Source organism: Crocodylus porosus, unplaced genomic scaffold (assembly GCF_001723895.1).
Source record: "Crocodylus porosus isolate Cpor-Errol unplaced genomic scaffold, CroPor_comp1, whole genome shotgun sequence".
NCBI lineage: Eukaryota > Metazoa > Chordata > Crocodylia > Crocodylidae > Crocodylus > Crocodylus porosus.
In genome coordinates, this window is record NW_017728943.1 from 112,879,565 (window position 1) to 112,903,919 (window position 24,355).

The 24,355-nt window shown below is 42.3% G+C and overlaps 1 long non-coding RNA gene across 1 annotated transcript in view; it reads right to left on the bottom strand.

Moving 5' to 3' along the window:
- The window catches only part of LOC109320080, an 11,026-nt gene extending 8,352 nt beyond the window's left edge, over positions 1-2,674 (bottom strand). The window contains exon 1 of the long non-coding RNA XR_002103711.1: positions 2,089-2,674. This is a non-coding gene — a long non-coding RNA (uncharacterized LOC109320080). The remainder of the gene's footprint in view (positions 1-2,088) is intronic.
- Positions 2,675-24,355: the final 21,681 nt, after the last annotated feature.

Sequence of the window (24,355 nt, forward strand, 5' to 3'; positions counted from 1 at the left end):
CCACTTTACAGTCCATTCATCCAACCCATACTTCCTTAACTTGTTTACAAAAATATTGTGGGGGACTGTATCAAAAGCCTTGCTAAAGTCAAAATGTATCACATTCAATGCTCTCCCCACATCCACAGAGCTAGTCATATCATCATAGAAGGTAATCAGGTTGGCCAGGCATGACTTGCCGTTGGTGAATGTTGCTGACTGTTCCTAATCACCTTTTTGTCTTCCAAGTGCTTAGAAATGGATTCCTTGAGGACCTACTCCAAGATTTTAGCAAAGACAGAGGTGAGGCTGACTGATCTGTAATTCCCTGGATCTTCCTTTTTCCCTGTCTTTAAAGATGAGCACTATATTTGCCCTTTTCCAGTCATCCAGGACCTCTTCCAATTGTCAAAAGGTTTCAAAGACAATGGCCAGCAGCTCTGCAATCACATTGGCCAACACCCTCAGCACCCTCATGCTGGTACACATCCAGCTTTTCTAAATAGTCCCTAATCTGTTCTTTCATCACTGTCAGCTGCTCACCTTCCTCCCCAAACTGTGCTGCCAGGTGCAGTAGTCTGGGAGCTGATCTTCCCTGTGAAAACTGAGAAAAAAGGCATTGTGTACTTCAGCCTTTTCCACATCATCTGTTACTAGGTTGCCTCCCCCATTCAGTAAGGGACCCAGATTTTCCCTGATCTTCCTTTTGTTGCTGACTTACATGTAAAAAAACCCTTCTTGTTACCCTTCACATCCCTTGTTGGATTCAAGGCCAATTGTACCTTGGCCTTCCCAGTTTCATCCCTGCATGCCCGAGCAATACTCTTATACTCTTCCCTGGTAGTTTGTCCAAGTTTCCACTTCTTGTAAGCTTCTTTTTCGTGTTTTAGCTCATTGAAGAGTTCCCTGCTAAGCCATGTTGGTCTTCTGCCATACTTGTTAGTCTTCCTGCACATCAGGATGGTTCGTTCATGCCCCCTTAGTAAGGTTTCAAGATGCACACAGATTCCTCTTGCTGTGTTTTTACAAGTTACAGTGGCCATGGGTCTTGTGTTCTTCATTAAACTCAATGCTGGTAGCGTGAGCTAGGCATGTTTTGAAGCACACCTAACAAATCAGAACACTGCTAAGAGTCTGGTGGACTTAATGTGGTTCTCCTGCTCCACTGTGGGTCACACAAGAGCAGCTGTGGCAATTAAAATGCCTGGCTGCTCAAACTGGGGTGCTTTTGTGCATTCTGGAAAGTCCAAGTCTACACGACTAAGGAGCTCTTCAGGGAAAAAATAGGCATTAAATGAATATAGACACCTAAGGATTTTGTGTGCACTGTATTGCTTTTTGAGATTCAGGTCCATCAATTCCACCTGAATCCCATTTAGGTGTCTATTTTACTAACCTGGATTTGGCCCAACATACTTGGACCAACTTGCCTACATGGGAAAATCATACTGGAATGTGTACTGGATTTTAGCTTCCTTTTTTTTTTTTAAGTAGCTGAAAATAAGGGATCAATACCATGTCTGTAGTCCGCCATAGTTTTCATTATTACATATTTGAGCACATGCAACTTAACAGATTGCTCAGCTCTATGTACTAGGTTATCTGAGATCAAAACTGACAGCAGAGATGTGGGTAACCTTTCTGTCTGTATTTCAGTAAACTCTCCCCTCATGTTTTAAGGCATCCCCAATAAATCAATGTATAATGTTATGTTTTCCAATTATCTCGAGTTTCTTAAAAGTATTACAGTGAATCTGTTACACATTTGAAGTTAATCAGAGTTTACTATATGTATTTCTCTGGACCTTTTTAAAGGACAGAATACTTTCTTCTGGGATCACAAGTCCTGTAATAAAATCCTGGCTTCAACTAAGTCAGTTGGAATTTTACCATTGATTTCAGTGGGTCAGTGATTTCACCCTGTTTTTAGCTTCTGATTTTGATGTAACAAGAATAAGACTTAGAATAAGTCAGCCTTTATCTATCTTTTCCTACATGAAAAAAATGTTAGGACTTTATACATTAAAACTTGTCTAGGGCTTTAAAATTCTTTGCTAGAATTTTCTATGTTAATATACATTTATTTTATTAATCTTATAATATCTTTACAGGGTACTTCCTATAGGTAAGCAGATTGCTGTTGATCATTTGTGAAAAGATCCAAGCAACCAATATTGAACTGACTGTTTGTTTTGGAAATTGCCCCAAGGAGTAAGCAATCAACTAAAAGATTTTTATTTTTGCTCTGTGCTTTCTTTATTATAAAGGAGGACTTCTTCATGATTATACTTGTAAATAGGCTTTGATATTAATCCTTTTCATACTTGAATTACTGTAAAATGAGCTGATGAATTCAACTGGATTCATTTAAATATGTTGGGAACACTGGTTTATAGAAAGGACTTTCTATACCCTTCTGATAAAGAAATCCTAAAGCTGGTATATTACATCTTATCCTCACATAACATTAGAGTTGAAGTCCATTTTGCAATTGTCTAATAAGCAACTGGAATATGAGCTTGCATGCATGTATGTAGAAAACAGAGCAAATTCAGTCAACTCTAAAAGAACTATTTCTGACATCGGTTAAAACAATGGTATGTTTGAAAAAATACATTATGACAAGAGTTTGCTTGTTTATGTGGTTGTAATGCTAATAAAATATCCAAATACTCCAATAAGGTTGGCCTGGGGCAACTTATTCAACAGTGCTTGTTTTTGTCTCCTACAATTACATATTTTTGAAAAGTTAAATGAAAATTGCAGCCCATACTTTGTTTTTCCTAGGCAATCAGTTATATAGTACAGTAACTTTTCTGCGTCATTAGTGTTTGCAAATACAAGCAAGGATTACATTCAGCAAGCTTGGCATAACTCTTTTGTCTTGCTAGACAAACAGATGTCTACTACTACTAACAGCTCTGTTAACTAAAGCTTCAGATCATTAACATCAACAGTTTCCATCCTATAGTGGTTTGATAATTACAAAGTGAATACAGTGAACAGTCATATCTCCACATGGATGGGATGTATTTAAAAATTTGTTTAAAGTAGATTATAATGGTTCTTTCTGAATTTTCGTGGTGTGTAGCTGTTGAGTAGAACAGGAACATATTTGTAACTTCAGCCATCCTAACAGCTACCCTTCTCTGACTGATTGAGACTTCGTTAATTTATCCATTCCCACCAAAAATATTCATATTTGGTTAGAAATATACTTTCTGCATCAGGTGCTGTTAAAATATAAAAGAATATGGATTTTAAAAGTGCATGATCATAGTTTAAATGAATTCATTTAAACAGGTTCTTTACCTTATTTGCCCAGTTCCAGCAGCTATACTCTATCATTCCAGACATCATGCATATAGGCATACATATAGGCACCTGTCTCACACCAAACATTCACAACCAGTAGTGTTAGAGGCCTGCAGTAGCGACTGTTAAGGGATTACCTGTTGGTAAAGGAGCCATTTGATAACGAGATCACTGCCCAGGCTAGAATACCTGGATGGAAACAGACTTTACTTTGTGTGTGGTCTTGTGTAGTAGCGAGGTCATGTGCTTCAGACTGTAAGGAAAAAAAACCTATATTATTATGTAACTGAAGTGCACCAATACATCAGTCTATATTGTATTAGCACTGATAAAAGGAAAATTGACATTATCGGCAGTCGTTTTTTTTGACTGGTGTAGCCGATAATGTCACCAATAAATGCAGCCATGAGTGACTAGTGCCTCCTGAACCTGGGGGTGCACCAGCAGAAGCCACTGATGACAGTGGCCCTGTCAGAAGGGGCACCAGCCCTACCAACAGCATCATTGTCAGTCATCAAGGGGGGGCAACAGCCCCATCAGGGGCCTATGAATTCTGTGTGCATGTGCACAGTCGCAGCATGCATGCAGCCAGGAATGCAGCCAGCAGCTTGGAGACTAGTGTCCAACCAGGAAGTCTTTGTGGGGGGAAGGGGCATGGGGGAGGGAAGGAGCATGGGGGAGGCAGCTCAAGGCCCCCACAGTGAGGGAGGGAGGGAGTGGGGTTGGGAGTGGGGCAGGGGCAGGCACCACCCAGCTGGGGCAGGACAGGGCACAGAATGGAGCTGCAAGTAACTCATCCAGAGGCACTTGTGGGGGGGTGGCTGCTCCCCCTGCTGACTACACCCCAGGGGAGTCATGGGGGGCATGTGCCCCCCAGATTTGGGTACGGGGCAAGGGCAGGCTGCTCTCTGCAGGCTTGAGGTGGGGGCAGCTCGAGGCCCCCACAGTGAGGGAGGGAGTGGGGTTGGGACTAGGGCAGGGGCAGGCACCGCCCAGCCAAGGCGGGACAGGGCACAGAATGGAGCTGCAGGCAACTCATCCAGGGTCACGCGTTGGGAGGGTGGCTCCCACTGCTGAGTACACCCCAGGAGAGGCATGAGAGGCATCTGCCCCCCAGATTTGGAGTGGGGTGAGGGCAGGCTGCTCACTGCAGGCTTGGGGCCGGGGACTGTGCTGGCTTCTTCCCAGGAGCAGAAGCTGGACTGGGGTGGCACTCAGGGTGGGTGGGGGTAGGGTGAATGGTGGTGGCTCAGGTAGGGGGTGCTATGGGGAGGGTTACTACCACCCCAAAATTCACCATAGCCCCCTATTCTGAGCTTTTTTACCAGTTATCAGCCCAAAGAATTCAGCTGTTTCTGCAAATGAGGCTTCTGACAAGTACACTGTTTTGTCCCTTGAAAAAATTCTGGAAATGACAGTGTAACTAGAGGTGTGCAAGCAGAGCCCCAGCCCTGGGTGCCAACATGGAGGGGGCACCATAATGGCATCCCGCCCCAGAGAGTCTTTGCCACAGGGGCTGCTGCAGCCAGCATGGAGGGACCCTGTGTTCCCAACAGCAGTCTCCAGAGTGCAATGAGCCTGCACCACAACAAGTGAGACACGCTCAGCTCCCCTGCCACTGCTCCCTACTGTCCGGCATTCAGCACAACACCTCCCCAGTACTCTGCCACAGGCATGGAACTACACACTTACACCTCTGTCTGGAAATTACCTCTGTATGAAGCTCCAACAACTTTGTGCTTTGTAGCAGTGACTCAAAATTTGGCTGGACACTGGCATTTGTGTCTGGAATGCACCCTGGAGTGTCCCCATGAAAATCTGCACACAATTGGTTCAGTTTTAAACCAGTGAAACGGAGATGGGCACAGGCTCAAAAGTGGTGTGCTGGAGAGTCCCTTCTAAAGACTTCCTTTGTCACTTGGTGGCACTTCCCACTGGGGCTGAGCAGGATTTTCCAGAAGGTTTTCTGTATTTTTAATTGAATTCAATTCCCTCCAAAAGAAGTAGGCAGCTAGTAAATTAAAAATTCCATCAGCCACTTTCAAAATGTTAAAATTGCAATAGATGCTCATTAAGATATATGATTGGTTATGTATATAGTGAATCTTCCTGGTTAGTGGTACCAAATTAAATGTCAAAACTCTTTAGGTGCAAATCAACATCTTAAAAGTCACTGTCTAATAACAATTCTTTTTTTCTTTAGGAAGATAAAAGTACAAATGCAAAACAAGATTAAAATTGATGTTAACTCAGTTTCTTGCTTATGACTGAAATCAGTCATTTAAATCACTAATTTAAATTAGTCATACATGCTGTGCACTGAATGAGACAGTGACCCTGTGTCAAAAATAGTATGTGGTCATATAGTTCACTTTCATAATGCATGTGAAACAAGGGGCTGAACAAAGGTTGCACAGGTATTCTTAATCCTGGCATTTCCTGTTTTATGAGTTCTTCACTTTATAACTTTAAAGTTCTTCCATTGCAGGTGTGTGTGAGAGAGAGAGAGACATAGATGCATGTACACATAATATATTCTCACACACACACACACACACACACACACACACACACACACACACACACACTTAAATATTAGCAGCTTCTATGTTTACTGAGGTTAACTTTTATGTGGTTTCAGTTACTGTATAGTTACTGTGTATTCACCAAGATGTCTCCCTCTTTGTCCTACTGTGCTAGGTTATCTCATTCTACTTCTTCAAATAATTTATTAATTTATAATTTACATAGGTCCTCAGAAGTTTACCAGCTTCTCTATCATACAGTAGACCAACTTCAGTTGATGCTTCTCTGAAAAAAACACTAAGTAGCACCATCTACCACGTCTATGAATCCTTTGTGATTTTTTAGTCATTCACTATTGAGGTGGGGCGCTTATGCCCACTAAGTTGTGTAACAGATTATCTGCATGGACAGACTGGTATTCCTGTACAGGGCCTCACTAATGGTAAAGGGTATCAGTTCATGCAGATCAGCTTGCCTGAGTCCTTATTACAAGTCATCCTGCTGAAATTGACAGTATTACTTGTGAAATCTCAGCATGAAAAAGGTGGTAAAATCAGGCTTTAGTCACAACCCAAAGCTCACTGAAGTCAAAGGATTTTTTCCCATTCATTCTTGGTGGGCTTCGGATCAGTTTATTAGACTGTAAGCTCCTTAGGAGTGGAATCCATGGTTTTTTGCCCAGCAGCTCATTAGTACCTACACAATAATCAGCATATACAATAGGCAGTGGTTCTCAGCCTTTTTAAACCTCACAGTATGCATCATTAAACTCAAGGCACCACCCAGAAAATGACTATGGAAAAATGATAGAGCAATAGTTCTATCATATAGAATGCAGATCATCACAGCAGGTCAGAATATTTTTGATACCCTGCATTACTTTATGAAATCTGTGTATATCTTGTGAAACATAGTCAGTGTTTATACACCTAACAGTGCATAGCACCCTTAAAAAGTTCATACAGCACCCAGGATGTTGAAGCACCTTCACTGAGAATCACTGCAATGGGCATTAATTTAACAGGACAGAAGCTCCTAACTCTAGCATGTCTAGTGCCCTAAAAACTGGTGGCTTGGGATTTGATGGAACTAGGTTTTGGTGCCAATATACATACTTGTGCTTGATTCAAAGAAAACACTTTGGATCTCAGCATAATGCTAATATGAGAAAAGGCCATTTTTGGTGTGAGAGCCCTGCCAGCAGTGTCTAAAAAGTCAGTCATACAAAGCAATGCAAATGTGAGGCATAGTCTTAAATCAGTGTCTTGGAATTTCAATAAGAATAATTCCGGGCAGCAAGACTAAAATAGAAATTGTCAGTTTTCTTCTCCTTTTCCACAATAAACATTAGTTCAACGAGGAAAGAAAGAGTTGAACAAAATACTGATGGCTGTAGATGTACTTGGATGTTTCAAAAATTATACAGAATTGGTTCAAACTTATGAAAATATTACTTCTGCAGTGCTGCCAAAGTTACTGTTTACATGGTTACCAGCAACATAAGTGGCAGTTACATAAGATAAATGTGCCTTTGTGGCAGGACTGACTCACAGAACTAGCGTCTGCAAACATTTTCAGATTTTCATTTCGAAGTCTGCACTCTTGACCATTGCTGAAGGCACAGCATGTACCCTGTCTTCAGATCTTTCTGTATTATCTCTGCTAAAGGGATATGTATTGGACAGGTATTAAAAAGAACTGGTTCATCAGTTGATTTTCTTTTCTGAATTAAAAAATATATCTATTTCTTGACATGGCACATTACGTTCAACTAGACGCTGAGCCATCTAGGTTAAGATATCTATCAATAGTGTAAATATTTATCAGGCTGCAGAACAGCATTCTAGAAAAACTGCATTTCTCCATTTCACTTCTTCATGGATAGCAGATTTATTTTTAGTTTGGCGAATGGAGCTTTCGTTATTTTTGAGAATAGCCATATAGCCCGCTGACTCTAGACTGTGTGGGAAACTGCCATTATTATCCTGTTATCTAAATGATTTTAATGAAGTTCCATCTGTTGAGGCCAAAAATTAACATTTCGCTCTTGTAAATAAATAAGTTGGAAAGTATCATGAATTCGTAGATGTATGTATCACTTGTGTCATGCTTGACAGCTGCTTCTTCAAGGCTAGTTGGTTGCAAAACAGAAGCCAAACTGCATCCCCTTCCTATAACCTAGAAGACATACTTTGCAGGGGCAGCTTGTGCCACTAGCTTAGTCCCTCTTGCCCCAAATTTTTCCTAATTCATACCCACCTCCACTGATTTCAGCTACCTGGTTAGTCCCCACCTTTAAGAAAGAAATAATACCAATGTTAGTAAAGTAGTATGAGGCCCACCAATTAAAAAGGCCAATAAAGTTCTAATTTTACCAAGTAACTGGGAGCACAATGTGACTTTATTCCTATTTCTCAAATCTGAAGATGAGAATCTACTTGGCCAAGCAGCTGCTTTTTTGCCACCCCTTTCCCCCTAGTCAGCATCCAGGGCAATGATCCCTATTACCCTCCCTTCCCCCTCCTCCCCAAATTATACCACTGTGGTCAAGTCTCGATTAGCTACAAGCAGCCGTGGATTTCACTTCTTTTTAAATAGTGAATACCATGCCATAAATACTCTTTTCTGAATATTCATACTTTCTATGTGTGCTTCAGTGGAGCTGAGTTGCCTACACATCACTCCAGTGGAATTCATATGGCTCTGGAGGTGTGAGGAGAACTTAACCTGCTACCCATTAGCGTCAAAATCTGGAGAGTCTACATGGGTTTAGTGGTCTCTCCAAACAGTTCTCCTTACATGGCTGGGGTCTAAGACAGGATGCTAAACCCCTGGCCCATGGGCCAGACCTGGCCACTACTGCTGTGTCATCCAGCCCACACGGTCTGGAAATTTAATGACAGGGGACTGGAAATTTAATGGCACTTGCTGCCAAAGTTTGGACCCATGGGAAGCCCCAGGGCACATGGGGCCAGTTAGGGATGGTGACAGGTCCTAGGGCCCAATCCCTGCATGTGGGGCTAGGAGGAGGTGGGGCTTGTCACTGGGTGCTGATCCTAGCACATGTGGCAGGGAGCAGGTAGTGATGGATCCCAGCACCCAATCCTGATGCACAAGGCCAGGAGGGGGTGGCACTGGTCCCCAACGTCAACAGAGATACTGGTCCCCAAGGACTGATTTTTCCTTATCAACTTCGGACTATTTGTTCCACTTTGTAATAAGAGCATGTTGATGTAAACTGAGGAGTCAGTGGGTGAGAGACAGGCTGGGGGGGCGGGGAGTGGGGAGAGGAGAGAGAAGCAGGATGAATGTAGCAGGTAAGTACTGGAGAGATAGCTGGGGAGTCAGATGTCAGGCAGGTTATAATGTGTCATAAATCCAATATTTAGTCCATGATTTTTTGTATCAAGGAGGTTGATGAAGTGAAGTTCATAGACTCATCTGTGAAAAATGTTTTGAAAGTTCCCTTTGAGGATTAGAACCGAGAAATTGGAGAGAGAGTGGTTTTCTTGTGAGAAATGTGACCCCGCAGGTAATTGGGTATTCTTGTCTTTGATAGATTTCCAGTGTGTATTCATTCTGGTGTGCAGCTGTTGTTTGGTCTCTCCTGCATATTTTCCATCAGGGCATTTGGTGCATTGGATGAGATATATTACATTGCTGGAGGTGCAGGTGTAAGATCCAGGAATGCTGATGGCTCTGTTGTGGGGTGCAGTAATTGTGTGGGTGGTGGAGATGTGTTGGCAGGTTTTCCATTTCTTATCATGCCATGGTCTGGATCCATTCGGTGTGTTTTGGGCCATAGGAAGTTTGCTTCTGGTGATGAGGTTAGCAAGGTTCAGTGCTTGTTTGAAGGCTAGGATGGGTGGTTCTGGGAAGATCTCTTTAAGAACTGGGTCTCCTTCTAGTATGGGTTACAGTTGTTTGAGGATTTTCCATATGGGTTTGAAAGAGGAGTGATATGTCATAACCAGCGGTGTGCGATTCATGGGGGGGGGGGTTCTTCTGTACTGTAACAATTCTTCATGTGGTATCTGGTGGCTCTTTCAAACATGCGATCTATCTCTCTGGAGAAGTGTCCTTGCTGAGTGAAAGCCTTTTTAAGATTAGTGAGGAGGCAATCCCAGGTGTTCTCCTCAGTACAAATTCGGTGGTATCTGAGGACTTGACTGTATATCACAGCTTTCACCCCGTCAGCTTCCTATTTCATTTTAATGGGGAGAGTACAAAGAAGATAATATGGCAACTATTTAAAAAACCTGGAGACACAAAGGAATATATAAACCACTAAGCAGTTGATATTTTTTTTCAACCTAAATGCTGGCTTAAATAATTCATCAGGTAGCTGAATGGCCAAAAAAACAGAAACATATGATAGGAGACCCAGCTCTAAAATGTTTATACCTAGGATGGCAAGATGAACTTCAAACCTTCAGCCCATGGTCTTTTGGGAAACAGCTGATTACTTGCAGGAGTACCACAAAACAAAAATACGGTCCCTGCCTCCAGACTTTACCATCATAATAGAAGAGAAGAAGCAAATTCAAAGCAGACAAACAAGGCAACCACGAAACAATGTTTAGCTAGCACATGACCATTTTGTTGCAGGCACTGCTGTTTACTATTAAACTAAAGAATGTGAAAAGTCTGTTGTAGGTTTTTTAACCAAATGATGGTAGAGTTGTAGAAGCTATCTATCATTCAGAAAATAAATGGCAACTGAATGAAAACTACAGGATATAGCTTGCATATAAAGAATGTCACTCACCTATCAGTTTATCTCAGTAGATGATTCTTTGTATGGTTAGCACTGAAACCGGGAGCCAGGTATCTTCTTTACTGACTTCACAGAAGCCCTTGCACATTAGGCCTCAGAAAAGGAATGCCTTTTAAAATAGAAAATGCCTGATCAGCAGGGATCCTGGTTTTCTCTGATAAAAAAAATAATCCCCAATTTTTGGTTTAAAAAATAATCTAAAATCCACAGTTTTCCATGATTAAAATGAAACACCACTCATACACATATTTCATTTTAATCATGGAAAAATATGGATTTGGGGTTACTTTTTTTAAACCGAAAACTGGAAATTTTTTTTATCAGAGAAAACCAGGATCCCTGCTGACCAGCATCTTTTAAGGAAGCACCTGCTTTGATGCCATAGCAAACATTTGGGGAAGCATACCTGTGCTCTAACTGGATGAGCAGAATTGGGGACAGAGCAGAAAGAATGGTTGTTGCCTGTACAGTGAGGGATAATTTCCTCCCCAGAAAAGACTAATTGAAAAACCAGGAAGACCTTTTCTACTTGAGCACTGCCAGAAGGAGCCCAGGAACAGAGAGTACCCTGGGTCTGGGAGTAAGATCGTAATTTTTAATATGTATTATGTGACCATTGGTAACAAAAAATATCAGCAAAACTTCCTCAGACAAAAGGAATGTTTATTTTTCCATTCCAGCCATTTTCTGTCTATTTTACTTTTTTAAATAAATGTTTTAATAAGCACAGAGATCTTCAGTGAGCTATCCCCATCTTTCACAGATGGAAAGGGAAACCACCCAAACCTATGTTTATATTTTAATACCCCAAAATGTGTGCATATATTTAATTTACTGAATCCATAGTAGAGGAACACTTAGCGATAAGACATCTGCAGGTGTGGGCTTTGCCCAGGTGCAGGCTTTACCCAAGTGCAGGAAAGCATCCAGTCAGAGCTCATCGCCAAATATGAGGCAGTGGCTCTGTAATCTACATAAAGCCACTTTTTACTGCCCACAGGAGTCAAATGAATCAGAAGACAAGAGGAGGAGCCCACACTAAATAATACAGGAAGCTTTGCATTATCACTACCTTCCCTTCTTTATTAACAGCTGGTCTAATGCATACATGGTATTCAGTTTCACAAGATAAAATACTACCAGGACAGTCTTTTTAGTTCCAGATGGGGCACTGGCTACCCTTAAAGGGATTATTGAAAACAAAAGGGAGCTTGAATGGGGGGAAAGAGATTAAAAATAGATGAAGTGAATCAGCCTGTCCTTGAGGAAAAAATTAATCAGGGAATAAACCAAAGTGCAGTCAGTTTGGGCGACTATGGGGAAACTCTTTTCTGGGCACAGAGAGGATTTGCCTAGAGGAGATGCCTTGAGGTTATAATTAGCCCTGGGGCTGATGTGCATCTTGCTCACCTAGTAACACAAATGTTATGGGCATGTTTTGAAGCTCCAGCCCAGGACTACCAGGCTGGGCTAGGCTGCAAAACAGACCAGCCCTCGCTTCTACTGAATGGAGACTCCTGGGACCGCGCCAGGTTAAGCAGCAGCCAGGTCACCACAGCCCACAGGACAGGGCGCCGCACCTACGCACCAGCCTCACCCCCCTCCAGCCAGGCACACGCACACCGGTTCTCACACACCACACACTCCCCTGCCCTCCCTCATACACAGGCTCTCACACACCACACACACACTAGCTGTGTCTCTCGCTCACACATACACACTATGAGGCACCCCACACGCACCCTCCCCCCCCCGCGCGCCTCTCACTCTTCCCACCCACGAGCCGCCGCTCCTATTTATATGACGCTATTTCAGTCCCCGCCGCCGATTGGCCGCCCCGGTGACGCCACAATCGCGCCCAGGGCAAAGTGCTGGCGGGGCGTGGCTGCAGCGCCTGTCACCTGCAGCGGGGGTTGCCTCGGGCTTGCCCCGTGCCGTGCGGGGGCTGTCCTCGCAGGAAGTCCTGGCGGGAGGCTCAGGTGCCAGCTGCTTGCTCTCGGTAGCCAGGGGGCAAAGGGCGGGAGAGGCTCCCTCAGGCCCAGAGAGCAGCCTCCAGGGCGAGGGGCCCCGGGAGGTGACCGGGAAGACACGCCGGGAGCGGTCCCAGGAGGGCGACTGCCCTTGTGCAGGAGCAGAAAAGCAGGACCCAGTGATTCCCCACCAGGCTGCCGTGGTACCCTGGGGTGCCCCGAGGTCCTTTCCTGGGTGCTGCAGGGGAATGAATGAACATGAGTCACAAGACAAGCCCAGCAATTTACAACAGGAGCCAGCAGTGTTAAAACCAAGCTGGCTTCTGTTTTTCCTGTGTTCTTTCCCACAGAAAAATCATTCTGGGTGAGCGTACACAATGTGCTTCACTGCACAGCAGATTAATTTACTGTGTCCTAAAGCATCACCATCTACACACGATTAGGCTAGTACAGACTGATTTGCTGTGTCCTTGGATAGTCCCGTCAGACTCAAGTACTATGTGGTGGCACAGTAAATTACCATGCTTAAATGCACGTGTAGAAAGTGACAGGGCTGACTGGGGCAGCCCTTCACTGTGGGACTAGCCACCTGGGTCCCCTGCCAGTCCCAGCTGCTCCCACTGGTCTCTAAGTGCTGCACTCAAATAAATTCCAGGAGCTTATTCATTGTACATGTAGACGAGCCCTCTGGTACCTTCCTTGAGGCATAAATGGAGTGAAAAATTAAGAGCCGCTATTTTCCAAGGGTTGCCTCCAGTCTATCAAGGAGTGCCTGGACTCCAGAAAAGTTGAGAACCACTTGCTTGGCCCACTTGCTCTTGAAGTCCCTGTTTACATAAAGATCGGCCTTTTATGGAGTTTCCCAGCCCTGCTCAGGCATATGTTAGCTCTGCTGGAACTAGCCATCAGGCCAGTCCTGTTGCAGGCGTTCTGCCAGCTGTCACCAGTGTTTTAAATATATCATGGATGAAATCCAGATCTCGTGCAATCCAATTAGAGCCTGCCATTGACTTAAGCAGAGTCAGGATTTCACCTCATGTTTTCCATTGCTGTTGAGAGGCAGTTTAACGAGCAAGGTGGCTCAAAATGTTGGCAGCAGGTGTATGTCTGGACTCCTAACGCTGTCCAATTTCATCCTGGTTATCTTGTGTTAGCAAGATAGAGATTTTTTTTGGGGGGGGGGGGCAGGGGGTTTGGATTAGATGGAATTGTAGTGATTAGATAGATAAGATTTCCAGAGAGAGACATATATTAGTGGTACTTTTAGGCTTTTGACAAGGTTTCCAGTGCAAACCCAGGGAGGAGACAAGGGAGATGTTTTTGAAAACCAAATTTGGACACAGAAATCTGTTTTCTTCTAGCAGAAGAAGCAGTCACCCATACAGCAACATAGCCTCCTGAGAAGAAAGGGCCAGATTCACCACTGGCTTACAGGTGACAGGAAGTGTATAGGAAGAGGTGAACAGGATAAACAAGTTAATGCAACCAAACTTCACAGGTAGGTTGTGGCAGACAAAAAAGGGACACAGCCTTCATGTCCAAGAAGTCCAGCAGCTCAACCCAGAGGGTCTTTATGATGTATGTAGATCCTATGGAACTACTTCATACAGCCTGCCCTGCCCCACAGTGCTGACATAGGCAATATCAGCCTTGTGCAGCACAGCTGATGTATCTCCATTTCTAACACAAAGGAGCAGGGTGTATTCCACATGCGCCACCAGCTTTGCTGAATTTGGTCCTGAGACAGGAAAATGCTTACTAAGACCACAAAGGCCGCATTTCTATAAAGTCCTAGTTAAACAGGTTACTTAAGATTTATTGTTGGCATACAACTTTGGTAATTTTTAAACATTTTACAGTGGGCCAAATATGAGGTCAGCATTCAACATCAGCCAAAAATAGTCTCAGTAGCTGCTGGCCCATAAAATCTCTGTGGCTGTCTTGTACTCAGTAGCTGCAGAAACTATTCACAACACTAGAGAAGGGTATCTTTAGCTGTGGCAACCAACCCCTCCACTGAAGAAGAGTTCCTTACTCGGCCTGGTCTGGATGTTGTATCAGCATGCTCTTAAGATTAATGCCAGGACATTTCATTTTAAGTGCTCAAAGACTCCCAATTCTGATTTAATACATTTAGAATCAAGGTAACTCTTCTTCTGTGGCAATCCCTCCCAGTTGAGAATAATGGTCTTCCATGATTGTCTTACCTGTATGTCCAAAGATGGCTGATGAGACCTATCCAAGATTGACAGACTCTACTGCAACTCAGACATGTGTTTCCATGTGGATTAGGTTGTGCTGGATTCTTGATTTCATCTGCAACATACTGTTTTTGCTATTCTTGCTTTTCCATCTCCTGCTTTTGCCATGAGGTGTCAAAGTACTGAGATCCCTGCAGCAGAGTCTTCCTCAGTCTGGGACAGTCCTAAGTGATAGTCTCCCAGGAGTTAACATCAGTGTTGCATTTTTTTTAAGTTGGCCTTGAGGACATACCTGAAATGTTTTCTCTGTCCTCCTCTTGAGCACAGCCTTGGCCGAGCTGGGAGAATAAAACTTGCCTCAGGGGTCTGGAGTTGGACATCTGAATGACATGGCCAGCTCAATGAAGTTAATATTAAAAAATCATTGCCTCTATACTCATGGTGTTTGCTTACAAGAGGACGCTAATGTTGGAGTGTGTTTTCCCACTGGATTTGGAGGATCTTCCACATGTAGTGTTGATGGTAGTTCTCCAACAACATTAGATGTCTCTTGTATATTGTCCATGTCTCATCTCCATACAGCAAGGTGGGGATCATGACTGCTTGATAAACCAGGAGCTTGGTTTCAGATCTGATATTGTGATCTTCGAAAATCCATTCTTCTAGCTGAGCTTGCACATTTGAGGTGATGTTGGATTTCTTCATCAGTGTCAGCCTTCTGAGAGGTGGCTTCCAAGATATGTTCTCCAGAGTCTCACCATGGATCTGGATTACCAGAGCTGGGGACTGTTCATTCAGAGCTTGTTGGTGGAGGACCTTAGTCTTCTGAGTGTTAAGTGTCAGTCTCATTTTCTGGTATACCTTGGTAAAGACGCTAGCAATTGCCTGAAGGTCTGCTTCCAAGTGAGCACATGCTATAGCATCATGAGCATACTACAGTTCAATGACTGAGAGTAGGATGGTCTTGGTTTTGGCTTGGAGTTCGCTGAGGTTAAACAGCTTACCATCCATTCAGTAGTTTAGCTTCACTCCAACTGAAAGCTTGTTGGTGGTCAGATGTAGCATCACAGGAAGAAATATTGAAAAGAGTGTTGAGCGGATGGGAGTATTGAGAAGAGTTGGAGTGATGACACAACCTTGATCAGAGTAACCAGACTGAAGCAAATGCAGTTGGTTGTGCTGATTTGGAGAAGGACCTGGTTCACTATTGTTCCAATGTCTTAATAGGTTCTTCTTCAGCAGTAGATGAAAGCCAGTCAGCTATTGTCAGCTGAGAGCAGACAAGGTTCTTTGGGTGAATCTGATATCTTTTATTAAACCAACTTAAATAGTTGGAAAACAATTTTTAAGCAAGCTTTCAGGTTCAAAAACCCTTCGTCAGGCTAAGGAAGTCAACTGAGATGTCTTTTTAAGAATGTCCAAATGTTGGGGGGTTTTCCTGCCTGGCAAGCCCATTACAATTTCCTCTAGGGAGAATTGTTAGAATTGATGGTAATAATGATTAATGGGGTTTCCAGCTGTTATTCTCAGTGACACACAGTACATTGCAGTCAGCACAGGTGGAGCTGGAACACCACATAGAGAAGATGACAATGTAGAATTCCTAAGGTTTTCTCCAGCCATTTTAAATCAAAGGGTCTTCCCTGGACAACTAGGCAAAAGATACTCCAGCCTAGATTTGGTGTGGGGCTAACTTTTTTTTACTGAGCACTTGTGTGGTGGAAGGGCAAGGGTAAGGTAACATGGGACTGTGGTTTTCTGGGGCTGCTTTGGATGAGCTGTTCACCTTGTCTAGAAATTTTGCTTGTGCAGTAGCTAGGATCTACATCCTTCTGAACCAACAGCAGAACAAGCCAGGGATGCTTCCTGCCAAATACTAATGTTATTATAGGTTAAAACACCCTTGATTGGGTAGAACAACTTTTCACATTCTGTCTAATAATGAACTTTGTAAAATATTCATTAGCTGAATAAAGGCAGTTATTCATGTGGGTCACAAATTTTCTCCCTTGGTTTAATCTGCTTTGAAGTCAGTGAAGTTCCAATGCAGTGTATGAGCCTAAGGTAGTCTGCTGCTTTATGTCTCATTTCTGCCACTGGATTTCAATAGATAACTAGTCTAGAGGATTTGAATTATACATAAAATTGCTGTATTATCAAGAACAAGAGATGTTTGAATGTTGATGATCACCTACAATTTCTTAATGATCCCCAACCATCTGTTATGGCTATAATTCTCTCATAAACCAGTTTAGAGATTTATCATGGTTTAAACTTATTTACTCTAAAATGGAAGTTCTGTTAAAAAGAATATAGAGAAAATTCCAAGCAACTACCCTTTAATCTGTTGCAGAGAAGGGTTCTTCATGTAGGACTGTTCATTCATATACTTATACATTCAATATTTAATTTTGTTTTTCTTAATTGAAGCCTGACCAAATTCACTTCAAAGTCAATGGGAGTCTTTTCATTATCTTCAACAGATTTTAGAGCAGACCCTCTCAAAGTTCACCTTTAACAGACCTTCAGTGGTATAGGGGATAGATGGAAGTAGGACTTATTTGTTCATTTTTATCATGTCTCTTATGTTCAGTGTATCTTTGTTTGGATAAATATAATCAAAAGTTTTACAACAGTTTAGTAACTATTTCAAGGGGCAGGATGTTTAGACTTCTCTGATTCAAAGTCTCCTAGCTGGAAAGCATCATTTCAGCCTTCTCTTAAACTTCTAGGGGCAATGCTGGAAAGACTTACCATGCCCAAGAGCAAAAGTCCTGTGATATGTAGAAGCTTTGCATTACTGAATCTCCCACTGCAGTTATACTTATCCGGCATTCAAAAAAATTGGGATCTTATTGTAATTACAAAAGGACGAACCCTTATCCTGATTAACAGTTCACAATCCAATTTGTCAAGAAAGATGTCACAATTCACTTAATGAATTGGAGTTCACCTTATAAACTTGCTTATACACCACTATTAACTAATGCTCATAATTGGAAAATTGACCTCGATTACTGACCTGATTCACCACCTGCTGAAGTGAAAGAGAATCTTTCTGTTCACCTCAGCAGGAGATGGATCAGTACCTATATCCACAGCAAGTAAGCAAGTCATTACAGATTCTGCTAAACCTTTGTTAGCAGAGGTATTGGTTGTGTTTTTTCTCTCCCCACACACAGTAATCACAAGTGGTTGGGACATTATTTAACAAATTGGTGCTCGATCTTCCAGCCCTGTGGGCCAGATAAGTAGCACAGATCCCATCCATGGGCCAGCTCCTACATGTGGGGTCAACATGTGGGTGCAATCCCATGCCCTGCCTTGATCCCATGTGACAGCTTAACCCTATGCAGTGGATCCAGCACCAGAGTAACCCCATGCACTGGCCTCACCACAGACCACTGAGCTAGTGTGCAGGGCCCTGTCATCCGGCCCATGGGCTCTACACAGGTCTGGAAATTTTGGCAGCAAGGAAAAGACAACTAAAGCTGCCACCGCTGCTCCGTTATCAAATTTCCAAGACTCGTGGGGAACTCCACAGGCCAGAGGTTGAGCATCTCTGATATAGACGCCTATGTTTATACATCATGTCATTTCTTTAAGAATAGTTTAGAACAGGGAAATAATTTCCATAAAAGAAATCTGTTGTATTTTAGTGTTGGCAATTAGCAATTGTCCTTTCAGCAGTTTTCCTCTTCCTTTCTGCTGTAATATTGTTCTTGGAAAATTGTTGATGCCATTTTTTCAGGGCTTAATCCTGAACCATTGAAACTAGTGGTAGTTTTGCCACAGAATTCACTAGGGACAGAATTGGGCCTTCACAGTGCAACACTCAACCTGCCTCTGAGCAAGGCAAGCATGCTATGCAAATAATAGGAATGCCTGATTTAAAGGAGGTGTTATAATCATATTCAGATAACAGGTTTTTTTATTAAGTCCCCTGCATTAATTTACACAGGGTCACATTCTGGTTTCAGTGAAGGCAGTGAGAGCAAACTTTGGAACCAAACCATTCAACTTATGTTGTTATTTATGAAGTGTCATGTTTGTTCACCTAATTGTGTTGCTGTTCCCAGAAAAAATACAGTACTGACTGTAGCTCCACGGTGTACATGGTGCATTAATAAAGCAGGCAATAAATTACTTCCCCTACCAGTAGGCCAGTGGATACATTCTGCTGATTGCCACATGAATTAACTAATTGAGCTTTACTGAAAAATGTCCACAAAGGAAAGCTTTGATTAGTTACAGTAGCAGGGCCCTGTCCCTCTTGCACAGAACAAACCCATTGGCTTCTGTTTTCTTTCGAGTCCTGCAACAGTTGAGTCAGAGTATTCAGAACAAGGGCATTGCCCTCCTGCCAACAGATACTCATTTGTTAATTCTTTTTCACAGCGCCAAGTTTTTCTTAGCCCAGAAAATCCCACCCTTCTTCTGGGGCCTGAGTGCTAATTCAGACCAGTCTCCCTTCTCAGGTCAGGACTCCTTCACTACACTTCTTGAAAGAATACAGAGGTTTCTTCCCACAGAACTTAACTAACCCACTGGTACTACTTCTCTCTCCCAGTGACATTTCTTCTGCCATTCTCTCTGTGTTCAGATTGCACCATGCTCCTAAATCATTAAAGGGCTGTAATGCAGAAAAAAGAAGCTGCTCCTGTACTGTACAACCCTTTCAGGGGGATAGACTCACCTTGTTATCTGCTATAATTTGTTATGATATGATAATGATAACATAACCTAATTTAAAAATCACAGGATTTTGGGGGGCCCTTTCATGATCTGGGGAGGTTTGGCTGAAAATTTTTATCCCTGAAGTGGAGTCTCATACATAATTTTTTATTTTTTTAATTTAGCAATATTGCAATAGCAATGACAAAAAACCTTTTTATGACCAGTTAATCCCATTGTTGACACTTTGTTTTTGTCCCTTTTCATCATTAATAAACTTAAATATCACATGCCTGAATAAATCATATAAAACAATTAAGTTTAGTAGTTCCATGGAGAATATAAAATAAAGGCAGGAAGGTCAACTGTACCAACAGTTAAAAAAGTGAGTTCACACCCACCATTCTTAGGTACACGGGCCAAGTCTGGCTCACATTATGAGCCTGAATAGTCCCAGTTAATTTAATGTAACTAAATTACTCTGTTGAGTAAGAAAAGCCTGATTTGGGTCTTTTCCACTGGCTGTTACTACCACCAGCTGTACAAAAATTAACATATATACTGACTACATGCTGCAATCCATGTTACCCTAAACACTCTTGAAACACAAGTGTTGTTTCAGAAAAATAAAAGAAAATGGTATTTTTTAAGCTTTTTTATTGAAACAACAAAATGTCTTAAATAGACATTTAGTTTGACTTTTAGGATAGCAGTAGATTTATCTTGACTAAGAGCAGTTCAGCTAGTCTTAAACAAAGAAAAACAACAACAATAACTCAAACTCATAGTTAGTGTCCACCCAATTTACTAACTTGACACACAAGTTGGCATCGATATTACCCTCTGTCCACATTTCCCAAAGAACATAAGGTTCAATTCTTCCACCCAGGCACATTGTTTAAATAGGATAATTCAAGGAGTTCAGCTGCTGCTCAAACACAAAAAAAGGCCCGTACCAGACTGATATTAATTAATGCCCTCCCACCAACAGAGACTCATTTGTTAAATCTTTTTCACGGTGCCAAGTAATTAATGTACTGTTTGCAGTTCTGAGCTCCTTTTAAAAGGATGTGGAGAACTTAGAGAAGGTCTAGAGGTGGGCAACAAAGATGATAAAGGGCTTGGAAAGCAACTCATGTGAGGAGAGGCTGAAGGAGCTAGGCATGTTCAGCTTGCAGAAAAGGTGCTTAAGAAGGGGCATGATAACTGTCTTCATATACCTGAAGGACTGCCATAAAGATGAGGGAAAGTACCTTTTCTCTCTTGCTGCAGAAGAGGATGTGAATCAACAGCTTGAAGTTGCAGCAAAGTAAGTTTAGATTGAATATTTCCAAGCCTTCTTCACTGTTAGAACAGTGAGGCAGTGGAATAGGTTACCCAGGGAAGTTGTGGACTGTCCATCACTGGAAGTATTAAAGAAGAGGTTGGACAGCAACTGGTCAGGGACGACCTAGGCGTATATATGCCTACTAGACAATTGCCTGTGAAGAATGATGTGGGGAAGGGGGCTGGGATGGAGTGCTGCCACCTAATGCCCCATGCTTCAGGGAGCACAGTGGGGGTGCCAGCTCCCCCACCCTCTGTCCAGTCCTCAGCACAGCTTCAGAATCATGGCTGCGCTCTCCCACGCTTGGAGCACTCTGACTGGCTGTTTCCATCAGCCAATCAGAGTGCAAATAAAGTGTTACGGACAGACAGATGGACAGACAGACTTAGGCTTTTGTAATATTAGAATGTTCTACTATGGGTATTTCCCATAATTCTGGGTTTTGCTGGTTGCCCCAACCTACCCACTTTTTCTACTATATGTGTCAGGGTGTTCTTAAGCCTCTCCAAAGGCACTGGGTGTTGGCTACAGCTAAGGCTGGGGACTTTGACTGGGGTGTGTCAGTGCTCCTGCTGGAACCAAAGCTAGTGTCTCCTAACTAGAGGGTCTTGCCTGTCTGCTCAGGGTCAGACCAATCACCATATTTGTGGTCAGGAAGGAGTTTTACCCTGTGGTCAGATTGGTACAGATTGAGGGGGTTTTGCCTTCCTTTGTAAGTGGGAGGGTGGGGGGCATGGTCCTCTGCTGGGGAACTCTTGAGTGTATATTGACAATATTTTATAGAAGCAGGACATTGACTGCCACTGCCATGGTTCCTCTGCTTTACCTGGGGCAGATTAGTGTACAAGGTCTGTTGTGTCAGGTTTGAGAGCAGTTTTATGCAGAGTTTAAATTATGGTTGTGTGAGATGGTTTGGATAGGGATGATCCTGCCTCAGGCAAGGGGTTGGACTAGATGACCTCTGGAGGTCCCTTCCAGCCCTACTTCTCTATGACTGATTCTAATGCCCACCTGTTGACCTGCAAAGGTGTTTTGCAGACCAAGGAAGGTTTGATGAGCTTTTTCCACCAAAATCAAGTACTCAAGAGAATAACTTGAAATAAATTTTAATAGCAATGTTAACAATGAAATACAAATGATATAAAAAGGTTAAAAAAATCTAGTAAGGAAGAAATGTCATTATCTTTTTGTCTATATTGTCCATTGTCTATTTTCTATTGTCTATATGTAGACAAGAACTATAAGTAAAGGATGAAGAGCAAAGATTCTAAGGTGAACCTGGACTTTTACACTCAATTATTTGGCTCAGCCTCAAAAGCTTGCTAAATAAGGCTAGAAAATATAGAAATGTGCCTAATAGGCTATTTCATCATTACTATTAATATGTCTAATTTTATCCCTTATCTAAACTATGCCATGTCCTTTTATAGGCGATCATCAATCCTTTGGATCATGGTCTATATGCAAACTGTCTAGTCAGATACCTGATGAATCAATTTGTGACTGACAAAAGCAACACAGCTTGTTACAAGTTTCACAGATCTGCATTGTCTGAGTTGGGAGTCCAAATTCACATCACGCTGCTTTCTTCTTTCTCTCTTTGCTTCCATCCTCTGAATCAAAGCTGCTTCATGTCAGGCTGTACCCAGTGCCAGATGTTCCCTCCAGATTGAACAGGATTCTGTATGCTCCTCCCAGTTTTTTATATTGATGTTAAAAGACACACATCATTTTTGCACACATCGTGGTACCACCATAGAAGTGACCCCACTTTCAAGAGCCATCTCAAATCTCACTATACAAAACATTCTTGAGACTATAGTCTCCTCTTATTCTCCTGAAATGGCTGATCCATTGCAATGTCCACTTCTTGATAGTAGTTTCTAAGTATGTCAGTCCTGCATGCTCCAGTACCTCTGTTTTTTGGTATTCTGTCTTCCTATTTTATTTTCAGGATCTTATGCAAATACCTCAAGTGGAAGCTGTTCAGCCTCTTGATGTGTCTAGCCTTGATGTGCCTGGTCCTAAACCAGGTCTAACGGGTATAAAACTAGTAAACACACTCTAAGTGACCATTATCCAACTTCTGCTCTCTCATATCTCCCAAACTCTTCTCACCTATGACATTTGCTCATCTGCTCTTTTCTTTACCTCCTCTTCTCTTATGCAACCTCTGGTCAAGCAAATGCCAGGAGATACTATGCTATATCACCATTAATTAGGACCTACCACAGTCTACACTCCACAATATATGAGTCAGCCATATATGACACCTATTAGTAATGTTGCTCACTGGGTTTACTCTAGAGCAGTGGTTTTCAACCTGTGGTTTGTGGACCTCTGGGGGTCCAAAGACTATGTGTAAGAGGTTTGCAGAAGATGACTATGATTAATCAAAAGTATGTGAATACCTACACTTACAATTCAAAGGGCACCTCCATTCGAAATGTCCAAAGAGCTCTGCACCTCCACTTAACATATTTTTAGGGGTCCGCAAATTAAAAAGGTTGAAAACCGCTGCTTTAGAGGAATACCACTAACTTTAGTAGACTTAGCTCTGATTTACATTTGTTTGACTCAAAAAAATCTCTGACTTTTGCCCCTGTAAATTGTGTGTGCAATCCCTAAATGACTTAGACTATGAGCAAAGTCATGCAACAATAAGGACAGGTTAAAAAAGTAATGTAAAGTAACCAAATAAAAGTCAAAAAGAAACTTTTCTACAGTGAAGTCATAGCTTTTTTTCCTTACAAAGTATCTTAATTTTGGGCCTAATGCTGAGGTCTTGTCCCAGGTAAAACCCCTTTAAAGTAATATAGGACCGAAGTAGAGGCTCAGCCTAAAAGTCTGTCCACCTGGCACAGTGCAGTGCCACTTACTGATGCCCGTGCTACCTCTGAAGCAATATAGCCACAATACCATAGTGCTTTATCTAGCTTAATAAGTCAAGCTTTGTTAAGAAGCAAAACATAATTTCCTTTCACTGTTGTATAAAAAAATGGCATGTCATTGGCAAGCTATGAGTCAGCAGTTATATAGTTGAAGACCAGAAGGTTTAGATCATCTACTCTGACTTCCTATATAACATAGGGCATAGGACTTCACCCAGAAATTCCTGCATCCTGCTCTGTAGCCTTTGTTTCAGCTTCTGTTTGAATTAATTGTCCTAGATGAAATCTGTTGCTTTAGAAAGCAAACAAAGGTTAAAAAAAAAGTTTGCCCACAGTTTCCTCACAGCAATATCTGAGACGCCATAGCAAGGGTGGGCAAATACTAATTTTTAATGACAATCACCACCCCTCTGGCTTTCGCATATAATCAACACCAGCCAAGATCATTCCAATCCTCTTGAATATCCTCCTGCCCCCATCCTTTTTTTTAATGTATTTTTTATTGAATTACATTTATATTTCCATACTTTCATTACCTGATAACTGACTTGCTCATGAAACTAATACCTGGCAATATTTCCCTAAACTCCTCCATGTTCAGACATTCTCACACACAGTCCTCACCTAACAACTAAATTACAATCTAATTTCAGTCTACATATGAAAAACTTAGAGCTAGCTCTTTCTTGCAGGAA